The sequence below is a fragment of the Rhopalosiphum maidis genome, chromosome 2, assembly GCF_003676215.2.
Source record: "Rhopalosiphum maidis isolate BTI-1 chromosome 2, ASM367621v3, whole genome shotgun sequence".
Classification (NCBI taxonomy): Eukaryota; Metazoa; Arthropoda; class Insecta; order Hemiptera; family Aphididae; genus Rhopalosiphum; species Rhopalosiphum maidis.
Genome location: NC_040878.1, coordinates 26268111 through 26286108, shown reverse-complemented (window position 1 = coordinate 26286108; position 17998 = coordinate 26268111). Strand labels below are relative to the sequence as shown.

At 24.5% G+C, this 17998-nt stretch overlaps 1 protein-coding gene across 1 annotated transcript in view; it reads right to left on the bottom strand.

Annotated features, from left to right (window-relative positions):
* The window catches only part of LOC113551068 (potassium voltage-gated channel subfamily KQT member 1), a 248930-nt gene extending 237813 nt beyond the window's left edge, over positions 1-11117 (bottom strand). Inside the window, exon 1 of the mRNA XM_026953097.1 lies at positions 10813-11117. The gene's annotated coding sequence lies outside the window, so the exon portion shown is untranslated. The remainder of the gene's footprint in view (positions 1-10812) is intronic.
* Between the last annotated feature and the right edge of the window lie 6881 nt (positions 11118-17998).

Here is a 17998-nt window from a genome sequence, read left to right as displayed (position 1 = left end):
TTAATCAATCTATTACATTACAAATATTATTTTCACTTCGAAAATAATAATAGTTAATAAATCATCTTTATCATTACACCTATTATATTAGAATATGATCGTAACACAAGAAGCGATTTGGAAATAATTTGTTGTCAACAAACGGATAAAAAAAATAATTTAAAAAGAAAAAAGCCATTACAATTATTTACAATAATTATCGATTTTAAGTATCTGAAAAAACCCATTATTAAAATATAATTTGTCTATTTTTGAGAAAGTGCATTGGATATTATCTAAATAAGTGCCTATTCTTTATTTACATATATATTTTATTTTAATTTATGATTAAACCCATTTATTTTAACTTCATTTCAAATATTTGTATTTTCGCAGCCAATAGTTATAGTACATATCACACTATTTACTTACTTAATAAAATTAACCGTATTAAATAAAAAAATTCTTAATACAATATTATGAACTTTATTACTGAATTTATTTGTATTGCAATTATTATACACTGGATCGCCGAGGAAAACTTGAAAAAAATGCATGACAATACTCCCCTATGATATTTTGGCTAATCCATGTGTATATTAAACATTAGTACTATCGAGACATACGCAGCAGTGTTTTATCTACACGTCGACATAATGTATAATAAGTAAACTCGCGTATTGTTTACGAGACACGCCGATGCGGGATAAACTTTTCCGTTGTCATACGCCCATACGTAGGTAGGTATATATAATATAGTATTTGACTATAAACTTTAAGAAATGAGTCCGTTTTCCACCGTGCCTCACACAAAAATTGAATCTCATCGGTTATCCGCACCGTGCGACTTGCCTGGAACTTTAATAATTATAATAATATGGCTTACGCGACAACGTTTTATATTTGCCAAGCGACATGCAGTTGGCAAACTATACCACAACGATTTAATGTAAGTAAACATAATACATATAAGAGTAACTGACAGAAAACAAATTACAATAAGGGATGACTATATCCAATGATAGAACACTGTATTAACAAAAGTTATTCATTATTTAAGTAAATTTTTCAAGAGATCACTGGGTACGCGTTATCAAATTCAATGTATCTTTAAATGTTGGACTGGTTTGTCTGATATAGTGATATTGTTGATGTTCAGAAATGTTTAATTATTGAGTTTGGGTGAATTTTCAATGAAAATTAATATAAGTATACGTTAAAATTCCGACAGTCTACAAATTATTTTTCACAATATATACCACTCACTATAAAATTATAAATTATATTGCCTATTATTTTGGTTATTTTTTATATATATATAATATTTATTAAATTATTAATTTTTACAAAATAAAATTAACTTAACATGACTATAAAATAAATTATAACTACATAATGTCGTCGGTAATAATTTAACTCATTATTATGTTAAAAGTTACTTTAAAAAAAAAAATCGAAATATACTCTACATATAGAAAATAATTAATCAAATATCAAACATTTTTATGACTATGCACTACATCAGTATTTTTCACTTACTACATTTTGATAGTAATATGTTTAAATTAAACTAAAATAAGCACTACGAGTATTTATATTAGTTTGTGAACTAGATTATTAAATTATTTTTAGTAAAAATATATTATTTGATAACGCAAAACACAGTTAATAATTGAATAGGAAAACTATTCAGTACAACGAAAAGTTGTACCACTTAATATGAAATTATAAACTCTGTGTTGGCTGAATACAGTTATTAATCAACTTTTGATTACAATAAAAGAAAATGGTTCTAAGTATTCGGAGAAAACCCGTCATAAAAATATTGTTTTTTTTTTCTAGAAAATTCATTGAATATTATCAAAATAAATGCCTATTGTTTAAGTTACATATATTTTTCTTTAAATTTATGATTGAAATCATTTATTTAACTTCGTTTAAAATTGTTGTATTCTCACAGTCATGGTAGGTCACTATATACTAATCAAAATTAATTGCTTATTAAAAAAAAATCATTAAACAATATTGTGAAGTATAATATTACTGATTTAGTTTTTATTTATAATGATTTCCCACACAATACGCATTGATAAAGAAATAATAATAAATTTATTCAATTGATATTCATGCCAAGAAATATCATAGTTTATTTTTTCAAGTATTTCATGTAATAAATGCAGTTTAGTAATAATAAATCTTTTAAAATATAATACAATTATGTAATCTAGAACACTGTAGGCATATAGTACTTATTTATAAAAATTATATTTTATCTAATTTCTTTTATGAGTGTTTGTCAAATATTATTTAGAATTTAAGTATCGGTTATTCATTTATCACTGTTATCAGTCATATGAATCTGCTAAAAAAATAAAGTCACATAAGTTAGGGAGCTTAAGTTATAAGTATGGTTTTCTAAGTTATATCCATTACATATTTTTGTGACATTGTTTCTAGTAAATATTGAATATCAAAGTCCAGCGACAACCATTATTTTTCACGTCGTTTTATTTGAAAAACAATAACATGAAGAATCGAATTTGTGTGCTATGTTACGGAAAATGAGACCATATTGAAGTATTTCCGTTGTTTTGTAACCCTCAGACAACAAAATACAACCCACTTTGTACGCATCACCTTTGTCATTATAGCCAGAAATGTCTGTAAATGTGCTCTAGTACGAATATGTATATTATGCTATTTTCAATCCAAAACTTTTGCATAAGTCGAAATCGTGGAGATCAGAAAGTTTTTGCCCATACAAGAGACTGAAAAACTTACCCGATTTGTTGAAATATGTTCTAATATATGAATAAGTCGTTTTGTATTATACACGATTTCGAGGGTAAAGGTAATATGATGAAAGTTTTTTTGCAATAAATAAAAACTACTGTAGGTAATTCCATCGAAAAAATATCGGACATTTCTCATTTTTTCGACTATGTTATAGAATAGAGACTACGCTAAGTAATTTAAAATCAACTTCCAAATGAAAAAAAAACTTGAATTTTATGAATTTATTTATGTATATTGTAAACTGTGTACGAAATATTGTTCAAATATAATCAAGGTGGTAAATACATAGGGAAAAAACGGAAACAAATAAAAAAATGCTCTTGTTCATACATGTTCTTTATTCTCTCGTTTTCAATAGAATTGAACCAGAAAGCACAATATTTTGAGGTCTCTCAACAATGGTACATTTTTACAACTCTATTATTTTATAATAATATATTGGATGAATACTAACGATATACTAAAGATATATTTTTTTAAATGGACAATCGAGAAGACAGAATTTGTTCCTGAAACCTGTATTTTTATAACTAGATATTTGAATAATTATTATTGTTATGTTTAAATTTTATACTACAGTATATATAGTACTTTGAAAATTATTTCGTAATTCCTGACAAGGAATACTAACCGTCACTACTTTTGACTAAAATCCCAAATTGGCATTTGTACAAAATTGTTTTTTAAATATTACGTATCCAATATAAGTACTCAAATTATGACAAATGTCTAAACTAGATATCTACAACAATAAGAAAGGGTTGACAGAATGACATCCATCGTTTAAAAATATATGAATGTTATTTGTAAGAGTGATTTTACTGCCACTTCTGTTCAACTTCAACTAAATATTAAATTCTAATGAAGCGTTTCAAAAAATATTTATCAATAAGTTATATATTTTTTAGATTGTTACGTATTAAAAATATAAAATTTATTAGTACTTACAATTTTCACTTTTCAATTTTTAATAGTCGAAAAATAACTGAATTATAATCTAAATAATATTTTGGTTCTATTTTGAATTGTAGGTTATTATATAACAATATACTGACATACCAATAACATATTTATATAAGGATACATTTGTATTTGATAAAATAGTAAAAAATTACTTATATTAAAAAATAATTAAATATTCTGATTAATTATGTAATTTTATAAAAATGTAAACTAGGCTCAAATGATGACAATATTTGTATTTAATTTTATTTATTTGTTTAATGTTTTAACATAATTAAATCTCGAATACAGAATCATATACATTAGGTAGTTATGCTTTTTCAAACAATTCAACTAATGAAGTAGTAAATTAAGAATTTTTTCATGCAGGGTTAAAATAAATGACATCTTTACAAATAAAAAATATATATACTTAAGCCATATTAAATTCATTTTAAAAATACATTTTTTGCATCAATATTATAATTTTTTTCATACATATTTTATGCTTGAGTGAATATCAAATTATGTATTTTTTTAGAATATATGTTAGAAAATGTCATATAGCCCTAATGTGGATTAAAAATTAAACACAAAACTGGCATGTGACGAAATGAGCAAAACGTTACGAGCACCTAACTACCCATACTCTGTATTCTATCAAACATTTTTAATAAATTATAACTGTCATTATAAAATATTTATATTCTTGGGTTTTTTAAGTTATTCAAACTTTTTTTAAATAAATTTTAAAACTTTGTACATCTGAAAATAGTATATATTTCCAAAATTAAATTATATAGTTACGGTATGGTAGATATTATGTTAATTCTAACATATATAAATCTTGTTTAATTTAAAATCTCGATCGACAAAAATTCAATATAATTAAAACATACGGAAAATAATAAATTCAAACTAAAAGTATAAATATTAGGAGTGTTGTGTCACTTACTTCAATTTTAAATTAAATATTCATTTTTTTTAAATTTCATTAATATGAATTCCAATTTAAAACAATAACCGCAATATAATATAATTATAACACGCGTGCTGAAACACAAATAAAACCAATAAAATTCTTGCTCATTTATTAAAATAATTATTTCCCAATTCTTCGACTTTATTATTATTTAATATGTGCACTATAAATCACATTTAAATAAGTGAAATCGATTTAAGAACCTACCTAACTTACAATTCCTTAAAACCCTATGATATGTAATTCATTTGTGTTTTAATAAGATTTAGGCACGGATAATACATATACACACTGCTGGTATACTATTCCAAAACCAAGTTTAAAAATTTGAAAAATTTGGATATCCAACATAAACAATAATACAATAATAGGGATAGTTACTATATTAATGGCTGCATTTCAATTTCTAAGAAGAACCACTGTATTGAATTTAAATTTTCTATTTAATAGATTGTATTTTATGAACACCTATTTTAAATAACTCACTCTTGTTGTATTTAAAACTTAATTCTCAATTTTTTAAATAGCTTTTAACTAAAACTTATTCAGTAGTCATTATTTTAAATTTAGTATTATACAATGATACACTTTTATGTGATTATTAAAAAAACATTTTTGTTAAGAAGATTGTAAAACTAAAAAAGTTTATAAAAACCTACTTTTGGTTTAAATATTATTATTCACTATTATTATCCCTTGTTTAACTTAAATACAAAAATTCTGAATACATAATGCAATTTTAAACATTATTTTATATGTATATTTTAATATTTATATATTATACATAGTACTATCTATAATATTATCATTGTATATCAGTATAATACAATAATAGGGTTGTTCTAACTAGAATTTATAATTTAAAGTAATTAATAAATTAGATTCACTAGCTTATTAATTTAGCCTTCTTGAATTGTAGAACAATCGTAGTATAAAATATTAATGTAATACATTTGTTTGTATATAGCTATATTCATTCATATAAAATATTTTTGTAATTTAAGAATTAAAATAGTCCGATGTCATTAGTAACTCAATAAATATTTAAAAAAAGCTATAAACAGTAATTGCATGTTAACAATACATAGTATATAAATGAGCATAACTTTTAAATGTGGTAAATTATCATTGATTTCAAAGCTGGACTGTAACTAGTTTTAAAGTTACAGAAATCAAAAACTTTGTAACTACCAAGTGAGTTTCTTTCTTGAAAGTTTATAACTTACTCGGTTACAATTTTGAATTCTTTATTAGTAACTTAACTATCCTTATAAATTATATTTATAAGTATTATATTTATATAGTTACCTTACATAACTTAATGTAGTCATATAAATTTTAAGTATAACAAGATTTAAAATTGAATAACTCATACAGATTATTCTGCTTTTAAAAATATAATAATTATAATAGAATATATCTTGTAAATTATAACACTGACTTGTTCCACGTTGAGCCTAAATGTTTATTATTTCTCTGTACTGTTTCTGTGTTTTTTTTCTTTTTGTACATTCAAATAAAGAAAATAACTATATAGGTACTATTTAAACTATTCACTGATTATCAACCATTATAAAACTATGTAAAATAGTTAACAATATTTTTTGGGAAAAAAAAACAATGATTTAAATTAAAACTGTATAAAATAATAAATGTATACAACATTCAAATAATCATGGCTATCATAAATATAAATACATCTTGTTTAAATATACATTATAAAACCCTAATCTCAATACAGTAGTTAAATTTTAATGGCAATTATATTTTCTTCGTCTTTCTATATTTGAGCATGTATTATGACAAATATTGAAACATTCAGCCAACCTTTAAATACCTACCTTGCATTTGTTATTTAACGATTTCTCTTTTAGCCCAAACTGGTACCCATCTACAAACACAATTTTTTGGTTCACGAGAATAAGAAAATGTAATTTCCGTTAAAAGTGGAATGTTGATGAGCCTTTCATAAGATATGGCAATTTAAAAATATTTTATAAGGAAATGTTCATTTCAAATCAAACCATACTTCAAATTTGTAACTAGAACAAATAAATAACAAATAGTGCCTAAAAACAAAATATAATACGATTATTAATTACACTGGTAAAAAAATATTTAACTTTTCCGGAAAAATCACTAACAGAATTTGTGACTTTGACGTTGAATTTAAAGTGTAGTATTTTTATAATTAATTACTGTTAAAAATATAAACAACCTTTCTACTTATTACTCAATTAAGCATTTATAGTCCGCGGTCAGTACGTAGTAGGTAAATATGTACTTTTTATGTTATTATATGGTTATAAATAAATTCAATAATGATTTATAATCTATAATCATCTACAATGTATAAAAAACAAACATTTACCTACATTTAAATTAAAATTATTTGAAAACAACATGCAATTGTTTATACTTGAGTGTAAAAATACCTATTTAAAAAATGTATACCTGCTTATTATTGTTATACCATCGAATTTTATTTAACTAGATTTTTTTTAATTTGTATGTTTTCAAAATTACTAAATTAAACAACAGAAATGTATTGATGGTTTCACAAAACATGAAGTTTCATATAACATTTTAAATACATATTATTATATTAATGTGTAGTTTAATATCAAAATGTAATAAAATATTACGTAATTACTTATTTAGTAAATTATAAAAATTAATTTCTAATGATGAATTGATAATTATATATACACACTATAAGTACTTATAAATATATTTATAAAAAATATAGTTATTGAAATGTTGTGTTGCAATATTAAAATACATATTAATTTAATATATTATAGAAAATTGTATTAAACATAATAAATGATTGTCCGAGGAACAATGGTTTGCTTTTAATATTATATCTTGCTGAAAGGAAACTGATTATTTGGTCAACAAACCCAAGAAATTATTGATATATCCATTCAAAACCAAATATAAAATATCTTATTAATAAATAATATAAATTATTATTTTGATTTCTATAGTCAATTATTATTTATTATTCAAAGTATATTTGAATATTATAAAATGTATTATACGTAATATTGATAGTTGTACAACATGTAACAATTATTTACCAAGTGCTCCAAAATATGAATATCTTAAACTCAAGCTGGTATACAACATAAACATAACCATTAACCAACTACTAGCTGTTATTTTGTTTATAGAAATAAATGCGAATTCTCGGTTGCTATTATTCTTATTATTTATAACAATCTTACGCGGTCAAATTATGGATATGAAGTACACGAACAATAATCTGTTAAAATGTATAGCCACTAAATTTAAATAATTTATATTTAATAATATTACAACGAAAATGACAATATAAACTAAAATAATAAACTCTACCTAAATAAGACTAGGTATATATTTACCTCATATAAATATTTATTTTATTAAAAGTACTACACGCCAATTAAAAATCATTACAATACTGTTAATACTATAAAATACAATAAAGAAACTTAAACAAAGAAAATGAGTAAACCGCCATCGATTAAAACAAATGTTAAAACCTAACTAGATTAGATTGTGAGGAATTACATCTCATAGTTAAAAAAACATAAAATCAATAACTTGAAAGGCTGAAACTATTTTTCACTACGCAATAATTATTATCAAATTAATATTTTAAAGTAATATAATTGAGCAATGAGGTAAGTCGCGCGCACTTTTTAAATAATAAATATAAACGTACTATTAAATTTTTATATACCAACTTTATTTGATTCTTCAATGATCTACTGATTATCTATTTATTGAATACATTTTATAAATTCTGACTTAATAGGTTGACCTTTATAAAAACAAATAGTACTAAACAATAAATATTAATCATCATATTTCATATATACTTAAATATACTCATATATATATATCGCTATATATGTACTTTACTCCATGTCAAATAAATAATAGAAAAATTATTTGCTTTCGTCAAAATATTGGATATTAATGCTTAATTAAAACAAAAAACAAACTTCAATAAACTTATTGAACACAAAATTATGTGCAATCGTGTTAATTTAAAAATAAAACATTCTAGGTTAATATAAAATAGGACTCATTATTAACACAATTACAATAAGGTTTTGGTTTACCATTTTTTATTACAGATTTTTATGAATATCGGGCAGCCGGATTAAAAAATAATATAAACTGGAACCTACATATTATTAATTTTCAATCAGTGAGTTGGTTCACAATATCATCTTTTTATTTTGGTTATCGACCAGTGATAACTAAATTGATTAGGTCACTAATAAAATACAATTTCTAAATTTCTAAATCTTTAATATTTTTTAAATTCTGAGTGGAATTATTAAAGTATTTATTTTACAATGATGAATGTTGAACATTTTTGTGTCTGTCGTCCCTTTCTATTTTAGAATTATATAGTATTGGTGTTTTGACTTACATCTTTGAAGATGGTTTCTGGAACAATATTGTATCTAATAAGTAGCTTATGAAATTATAATTAAACAATTATTGGTATTTTTCATAAAAACCAAATATAAAAAAAAAAAAATAAGGATATTTACGCAAAATATTATATCTTTTTTTTATTGTAACAGTAAATATTTGAAATTCTCATCAGACATTTATTTTAGTATATTCGATACATAACAAAATATTCAAAATATTTTTACTTTTTAAACTATTTATAGACATTTCATTTTTTTTAGTTATTTTGTATAAATGTCTATAAACAATTTATCGCTGAGTCAAAAAGCTTAAAAATTTAATACCAAGTATAAGTAGTTACTGTAATAGCTTTTTAAAAAAATTAAGGATACATTGACACGATTTTTATTTATAAGCATTTGAAGTTGAAATTTTAATAAAATCACGAAAATTTGCAAACAATTTTACAGTTAGAAATGTACAAAGTGGCCAATTTTGATAGCTGAAATTGAAAATTTAAAATAATGCTTTTCTTAAATAATTCATACTGTAATCAAAAAGCCTTAAAAATATATAAACACAGGTTTTTTTAGACATCTTAACTTCAATATTGACAAAATCAGATAGTTAGACAAAAAAAACCATTTACCTTTTTTTTTTGTACTTAATTTAAAAATATTATATGTGACTTCGTGAGTACTTAAAACATTTAACGTATATTATATTCGATACACAGTATCTACGTATGACAAAACTATAGAAATCACTTAAATGTACAATACCTTCTGGCTATTCACCACTGTACCACTGCATTACTATATGAGTTATGCCTACATATGTGACATAGTATTTTATTTAACAGAATTGGATTAATTTAAATCAGTAAAGTAGAATAGTACGCGTAACGTAGGTAAATTGTTTCATAAATTTCTACATCACGACTTTTTTCTATCTAAAGCCGTGGTCTACATCAAATAATAAAAACGATTATACTCATAGTAATCAACGGCGTACTATTTGTTTTAATGTATAACCATTACAAGTAATTTGAAACAGTTAGGTAGGTACAAATTTTAAACACTATTAATATAAATAATGATAATAGCTAAACAATCCCATGCATTTAGATGCTCTTAATCCGAAAAATGGCTAGAACAGCAACGTTTCAAATCGTATAGACTAATTTATGCGTAGGTACAATGGATATTTACGTACCTACTGCATAATTTTGAATGATCTTTAAACGCATACTATTATATTAATATTTTGGTAATAATTAATTATTGTTATAATAATTTTGAGTTTTCATCAAGTAATTTTATTAATGTGACGATTTATAATTTTATTTAGGTATATAAAATTTATTTTTATCCTACCTATCACTATTAAAATTCATTTCAATTTAAAACAAAAAAATAATTTTAATGTTTTTTTATGATACATGAACTTTCAAGATTTAATGTTAACAACATGTTACATAACAACATAATCTTTTTAAACGTCTAACATACCGAATGTCATTACATTAAAAGAAAAACCGTACTAATTTATATTTTTTTTCCACCGAGTTGAACTCGTATTGGCTAATTAATGATTATTATGTATTTCACCAACACCCATAAGATGCTGTATTCTAGTTTTCTACTACTACTTTTTTTCTATATTCTACGATGACCTAGAACCTGGACGTGTTTTACCTGTACGTCCTTAAACGGCCGCCACGTGGAGGACGCGCGGAACTCGTGACAATGGCACAAATATGATAACAAGAACCAAAACACTCCGACTGCGACGGTGGTGGCAGCGTACACTCGTCCAAAAGATAAAATATTTAAATACGTTTTATCGCAAACCAGACGATTGGCTGAAATTGCAGTTCGAAAGAATATATAATTTGTATAATACATAAATTATATATTATACGACGAAGTTATTATTTGTATTCCGAACCATGAGGATTTGAATGACGAAAAAAATATTTACGAAAACCGCGAAAAAACGTACGCGCGCACGTTGAACGAGAAACACCGGGACAACGCTGCAACGACGACACCACAGCACCGGCGCCGACCACGGACCGACGCTGTTAACATAACAGCGTACCGTCGCGCGCGAATACCGCCGAACCCGCCGCCGACGATTTTCCCGCGACGCTCCAACCGGTGACGACGTTCACGCGATAGTCTGGCTTTGCCTACACAATTATTTTTCATTTTTGTTTTTACTCACATGGTGTTTATTACATTGTCATGACTTGAAAAAATAAATAGAGGGTGCTGAAATCATATAACTATTATAGAAGTTTATTTACAGGCATCAGGGCCCCGATTTTTAAATTATATAGGTACACGTAAATTAAGTAGTCCAAAAAACGTTTTTATTTTTATAAATTATTCATTATCCAGAGGAAATGACCACAGTGAAGGGTTAACGGTCCGCATTGATGGTATCATTTAGAAATTTTGTTATTTTGTTAAAATTTTGTTGTACCTATGTTTTTCTTATTATTACAAAATAATAGTAATTTAATTAGTAAGTTTTAATAAAATTACAAATTTATTTATTTTTAAATTATTAGCCATGTAGATTTTTCGTATAGATATTCACATAATATTAATAGCTAAATGAGCAAGTCAAGGAAAGTTATTTTATGATTGTAAAAAATTAAATAATAGGCATAATTTTTATGAAGCTTTTTATCCAATATTTTAACTATCGAAACTTATTTTCAAAAAATGTTTAAATAAAAAAAAAACCTTTTTAATTATTTTGATCACGATCAAGAAACTGTTGGCCTGTTACTTTAGTTACTTGTTAAAATATTGCGTGCACTTGGCAGCAATAATTATTAATTAACTATACCTATATAAGTTAATACATTATAAAAATGGCACCCCCATATGATATATATATTTACATTCAATCATTAAAACGGCGTTTTCAATAGATAAACAACAATAGTATAATTTAAAATTAAATATAATCTGAATGATATATACCTACCTAAATTAGGTAAAAATAATAATATCCGGAATAAATTCAAAATATAATTTTGTCTAGCTCGGACGAAAAAGTATAATTCTAGCCAAACATAAAACAGCACAGAATTTGGAGTAAGAAAAAAATTAATTTTTCAAAGACGTATGGATGGAATTAAATAAGTATAGGATGCTATGAGTGGAGACGTCAGGCAATTTCAATACTGAAAATCACACATTCTCCGTCCGCTATCTGTCGGCCAAAACCGTATTGCCGTCGTAACGCTGCGCGCCGAGAACCCACCACACGAACGTGTACAATTTAAATATAGATTTATTTATTTGAAATGAACCGTATACGTTTATTGTAATTTACGTTTTAATTTAAATGTATACGTGTATTTAGGTTCATCATCACAATACTTATATTTTATTGGAATCCGTTAATATCTATGTACGTAAACCTAATTAATTCAATAAAACATTCCGATTTACAATACACTTCATAGTTATTCATGTACCAAAAACCATTTTAGAATTAATTATAGTTACTTCTTAAATCTATATAAGCACTACCAGGAGGATGCTATGAGGTCATCAAAAGTTCGAATTCGGCGTCCCTAAAAGTTAAATTGTATGATTAGTTATTTTACGGCCAATTGTCATGTTTACATCAATCGAATAATTGTTTTAATAACTTAAATCTTGTATAAAAATCATATAGTTTTGTGTACGATTATTATTATTTTACATAAAATAATAATTTATCTGAGGTTACAATCAAAACTTTATTTTAGTTAGGACTTATAACATCTGTTTTTTTTTTTTTTTTTAAAGCACCCCAGATAATAGGTTAATAAATATAAAAATAATCATTTATTATAATGATTACATACTATATATTATTATTTATTATAATCATTATTTTTAAGAACCTGTGTTAAGTTCTAACACTTTATCTTAGATATTTAAATAGAAAATATCTTTTGCGTGTTTTCATTGAGTTCAATCCCACGTTGTATGCAATTTATGTTTTAAACTACACAATATTAAAACTCGTAAATCAGCCCGCACATTACCAGCAATTAAACTGACCTCGTGCTGCATTTTCACCTGAAAATGTACACTATGCATTTATGTGCGAAACATGCATTGGCCAATGAATAAATATAAAATCATGCTTTGAATACTTCGAGATTTTACTCCTTAAATGTTGATGCCATAAATCATAATAATATGTAAATGTGATAATAATTGGTATGAAACCTAACTTAATGTCAATAATATAGAATATAGTAATGCAGAATACTATTATTTATTAGCAATATCAAAAACTTAATAATATAATCCAGCCTATTATTTCTTAATACACCTATGATTATCTACTGGCTAATATAATGTTATACATTTTAATATTATTATGTACCTTCGTAAATAATATAAAACCAATTTATGCAAAAAATAATTTAAAATAAAATACATAGTAATATTTTACGTATACCTAGCTAACCTAACTATCAACTAATTATTCCACATAATTACTTATTATTCCTCTCCAATTTAGATTAATTCACATGATTTAAATATCTAAATTAATTTCAATTAAATATAATAAAATTTTATTATTTATAACTAATAGAATATAGTAATTATATCCATATAATTATTATGTTTACACGTACCTAATATTAAATAATTTATGATTTCTATAGACTTTTTTAACACTTGTTTAACAAACCAATTAAAGTAAGATTATAATCACAAAGTACTTATGTTGCTTTTCTGCATGATTATTCTTTATGTATATATATATAAGGTTGCTACTTTTTTTTACCACTTTCACTTTTAATTTCTATCTTGCAGACACTACAGATAATGAAATTCTCGCGTTCAAACAAAATAAAAGACATATTTTTTTTCATTACATAGTATACATAACTTAAGTGTCATTAGAATAATTCCATGAAAAATAATAAGCATAGGAATAGTTATAATGCAGGTAGACCTTAAAAATGAAAATAGTTAATAACAGAAGAAAGAGTAATAATTAAAATGTATTACCAAATGCGTACAAATATATGTTACACTCACATTCATGTCAACTATATAACCTATTACATATTATATAATATACGGTAACCACCACCTACACTGTGAGCACTGTGTACATATATACCAGAATAAGCAATTTAAAAATTTGAATACAGTAATTTTTATTTTACTATAGTCTGTAATTAGCATTCTGTAAACAATTTAGTAAGAACCAATACTACTTATTTACTTGTCACAAGAACTATAACAACTTTCCATCAATAGACCATTTCGTCTATGAGTGGGTAATAATATAATAGGTATATTATATGTACCTAATTAGTATTTAACACTGATAATATTAAACTAAATTAACATAGAATAATAACAAATAATTAAAAAACAATATTATGACAAATAATATTATCGTTATTACAATAACAATAACAAATGTATAATGTTGAAATTAATTGAACACAAATTTGTTAAATTCATAATTATTAAATTTGACATATTATTGGAGATAGATACAGGGGTTTTTTCATTATAAACTGTATCCATAACGACATATAAATATTATTTTGTAACTGGAAGTCTCTTCGATCACAATATACTGCATATAATTAAGTATAGGGATGTCTTATCTATGTTTATATTACATTTATAATTGTGTATGGAAATACTATATATTATAACTATGTATATTGTATATATATTAATACATACACATTAAATGATGACATGATCATTACTTTTTGTATTCGTGTGACTATATACTTTTAAAATTATTTTCTTAAATTTAAACAATATCTCAAAATAGTAGATAAAACAAAATTGATTTTTATAATAATTTTGTTCATCTACGCATATAATCCACATCAAAATAATAATAATTTTTCACTCTAACAATTTCCTATCTGTTTTCTACTTTATATTATAATTTACACACACACAAGCAAATACTTTTCATATAATTAACAAAAAAACAGGATATTTTAGAAAGATGGATTAAAATGTTCTTTCAATGTACACTGAGTTGAAAAATAAATTGATAGATATCATATTTGGTGTAATCTAGAAATTCATTAAATTCTCGATAATATTGTTTTATAATGATCAATAATAATAATTAGATCAGAGATATATGTAGGAAGCATTTGCACGGTAGTTGAAATGTCGAGGAAAATTTCGCCACAATTATTGACCTGTAAATAAAACCTCGCCCATAGAATTCCTGCGCCATGGGCAAAGTACTACATACTAAACGTAGTGTCGAATGCGTTCTTAAAACCGGATGCTGTAGAAGAATAGGAATCGCGTGGGCTTTGGGAGTGTTCCATCACCGCGATACCATAAATGGCATTAAAAAAAAAATAAATAACCAACCCCCACGCAATGTTGGGCGACTCGTTTTTGCCGCAAACTTATTTCGTTTAACTCGACAGCAAATCTCATATATATATATAAATTATATAAATGACTAGACTACGGTTTCGGTTAAGCGGTAACTTACAACATTAAACTCTAATCATATTTACTGGTTCGCAACTAACTAGTTGCAGAAATATTTTTATGAATTCATATATTACTACCCACTGCAAACTCATTATGTATTTATTTTGTATATTGTACCCATACATGGTCTAAAATCAAATCGTAGATAAGGGCAGTGGCTATCCAGAATTGTAAATAATTATGATCCCCCTCTACCGACAAATTTTAAAAAATAAGTACTTATTGGTTAATTTGAAATGAAAATATATTATAGCCGGTGAGAGTGATACGAAAACTGGCACAACGTGGTCAACTTACAGTTTAAAAACGAACTTCTACATCAAGAGTGATTGCAAAACACTTTATTATGAACAGCCCCTCAATAAAAATAAAATCTGAATATTATTCCATTTCATAGGTTTCTTTAATTTTCACTTAAAAATACACGTAATACGTAGTAGTTTGATTAGGTTACATTTATTGTATTTTAAAGTTATTGCAGTACTGAAATTACCTATTCTTGAATTTATAAAATGTATAATACTTAATACTCATCCTTTTAAAACATTGAACATTGCGTATTTGCATTTTATATAATCTGGAAAATAGTTTTTAAATTGTTAGTAAAACTTGAATGATAAAATTCATATTTTTAGCTATTACCCCTATGTCATTAAATTGATATTCTTTTTATTCATTATTATATACGAATTTTCAGCAGTTATTTATTTGTATTTAGTCAAAATGGAACATGAATAAATATAAATGTCTTGTATGTGGTAACCGGGTGTAAATTTATTTATCAATGATAACTAGACTTAAATTCTAAGTGAAGCGATGAATGTATTGATTTTGAAATGATATGTGTTCTTATCTAAATTATTTTTTCGTCTGAGCAATTTTTGTAAAAGAAAAATACTTCAACTTTGAGCGTAATTACTGAAAGAAAATTGGATCTATTTGGTACTTAACAAATCGTCTCCGCTCAGAATAGTCTTTTTTATATAATAATTTATCATTAAATTCTTCATTACAGACTACAGTGATCAACTCAATGACAAACTACATTCAACTCCTATACTGTACGTTAGTACAGCAGAGCGGTTACTTAATTGCACACTTTTTTTATTATTGTTGTTTACTTTATAACAAAGCAGATAATTGACTTAATTAATAGTAATATTGACAACTTAACTTAAATATGTGAGTAAATCTAAAATGAAGTATAATATTATAATATTCCACGATAAAATTAACGATATTTTCTTTTTTTGAATACGTCATATTCTTAAAATAAAAATATTAAATTTATTATCTTTATACAAAAGTATACTCAAGACTCAATCTTACTCTACTAAATTTTTGCACACACTGAAGTGTTTTAAAGTGAAAAAGTATATTATTTTATATAAATATTTATTTAATATTTCTGAACCACAATGAAAACATCTTTGTCTATTCAATAATTTCCCATCATAAAGAAAGTGACTTGTTTTCGTATAATTTGTAAATTAAATTGATAATGGTAAATTATATTCATTTTTAATCAGTCTGTTTAATTAAGTATTTATTGTAACCTTATCTTAACTGTATTTGAGCCTCATAGGTGTTTATATCAAAAAATAAATAAGTAAATAAATTTCTGATACTAAAAGTAATTACCTACTATACAAACATATTATAACTATCTTAACCAAAAATTGTAATTTCATATATAATTATAATACTTTATAATATTAATATATACCATTATAACTGTAACCATATTATATATCTAGATACATGTCATGCAATGCCACTATCGGGATTTTTAATGAATAGAAAATTTGATTGAAAATTTTACTACGTGGTTGCATACCCCTAGCCTTTTCACTTCAATAACAATAGAATATACATTACAACTTCATAAATACCAGTTATAATATTATATAGAGTTATTAAAAATAATTAAATTGAGGGTTCTGTATAGTGTTTTACTATAGATAGGCGTTGCTTTGATATGGCGTATAATTCAGCAGTAGGTAAACTAATTTAATTAAATTGGATTATCAGCGTGATATCACAAAACATCTTTTATTCATATAATCATATATCATTCAAATCAAACTAAAAAGTGACGATCAACTTATTATACAAAAAAACTTGTTAAGCATAGTCTACAAAATTGAATAATACATTCATTTAAATTCTGATATTTGGAATTTTTTAAGTGTACTTATAGTTCATATTTTCTAATACTTATATTTGTATACTATTGTCCTCTAGCAATAAAAGTTTTTTTTAAATAAGAAATGCGCTTTTTTATTTTAAATTATTAAACGGGTTATTATTTTGAAAATGTTGATTATATACCTTTAAATTATAATTCAAAAGAGTAATT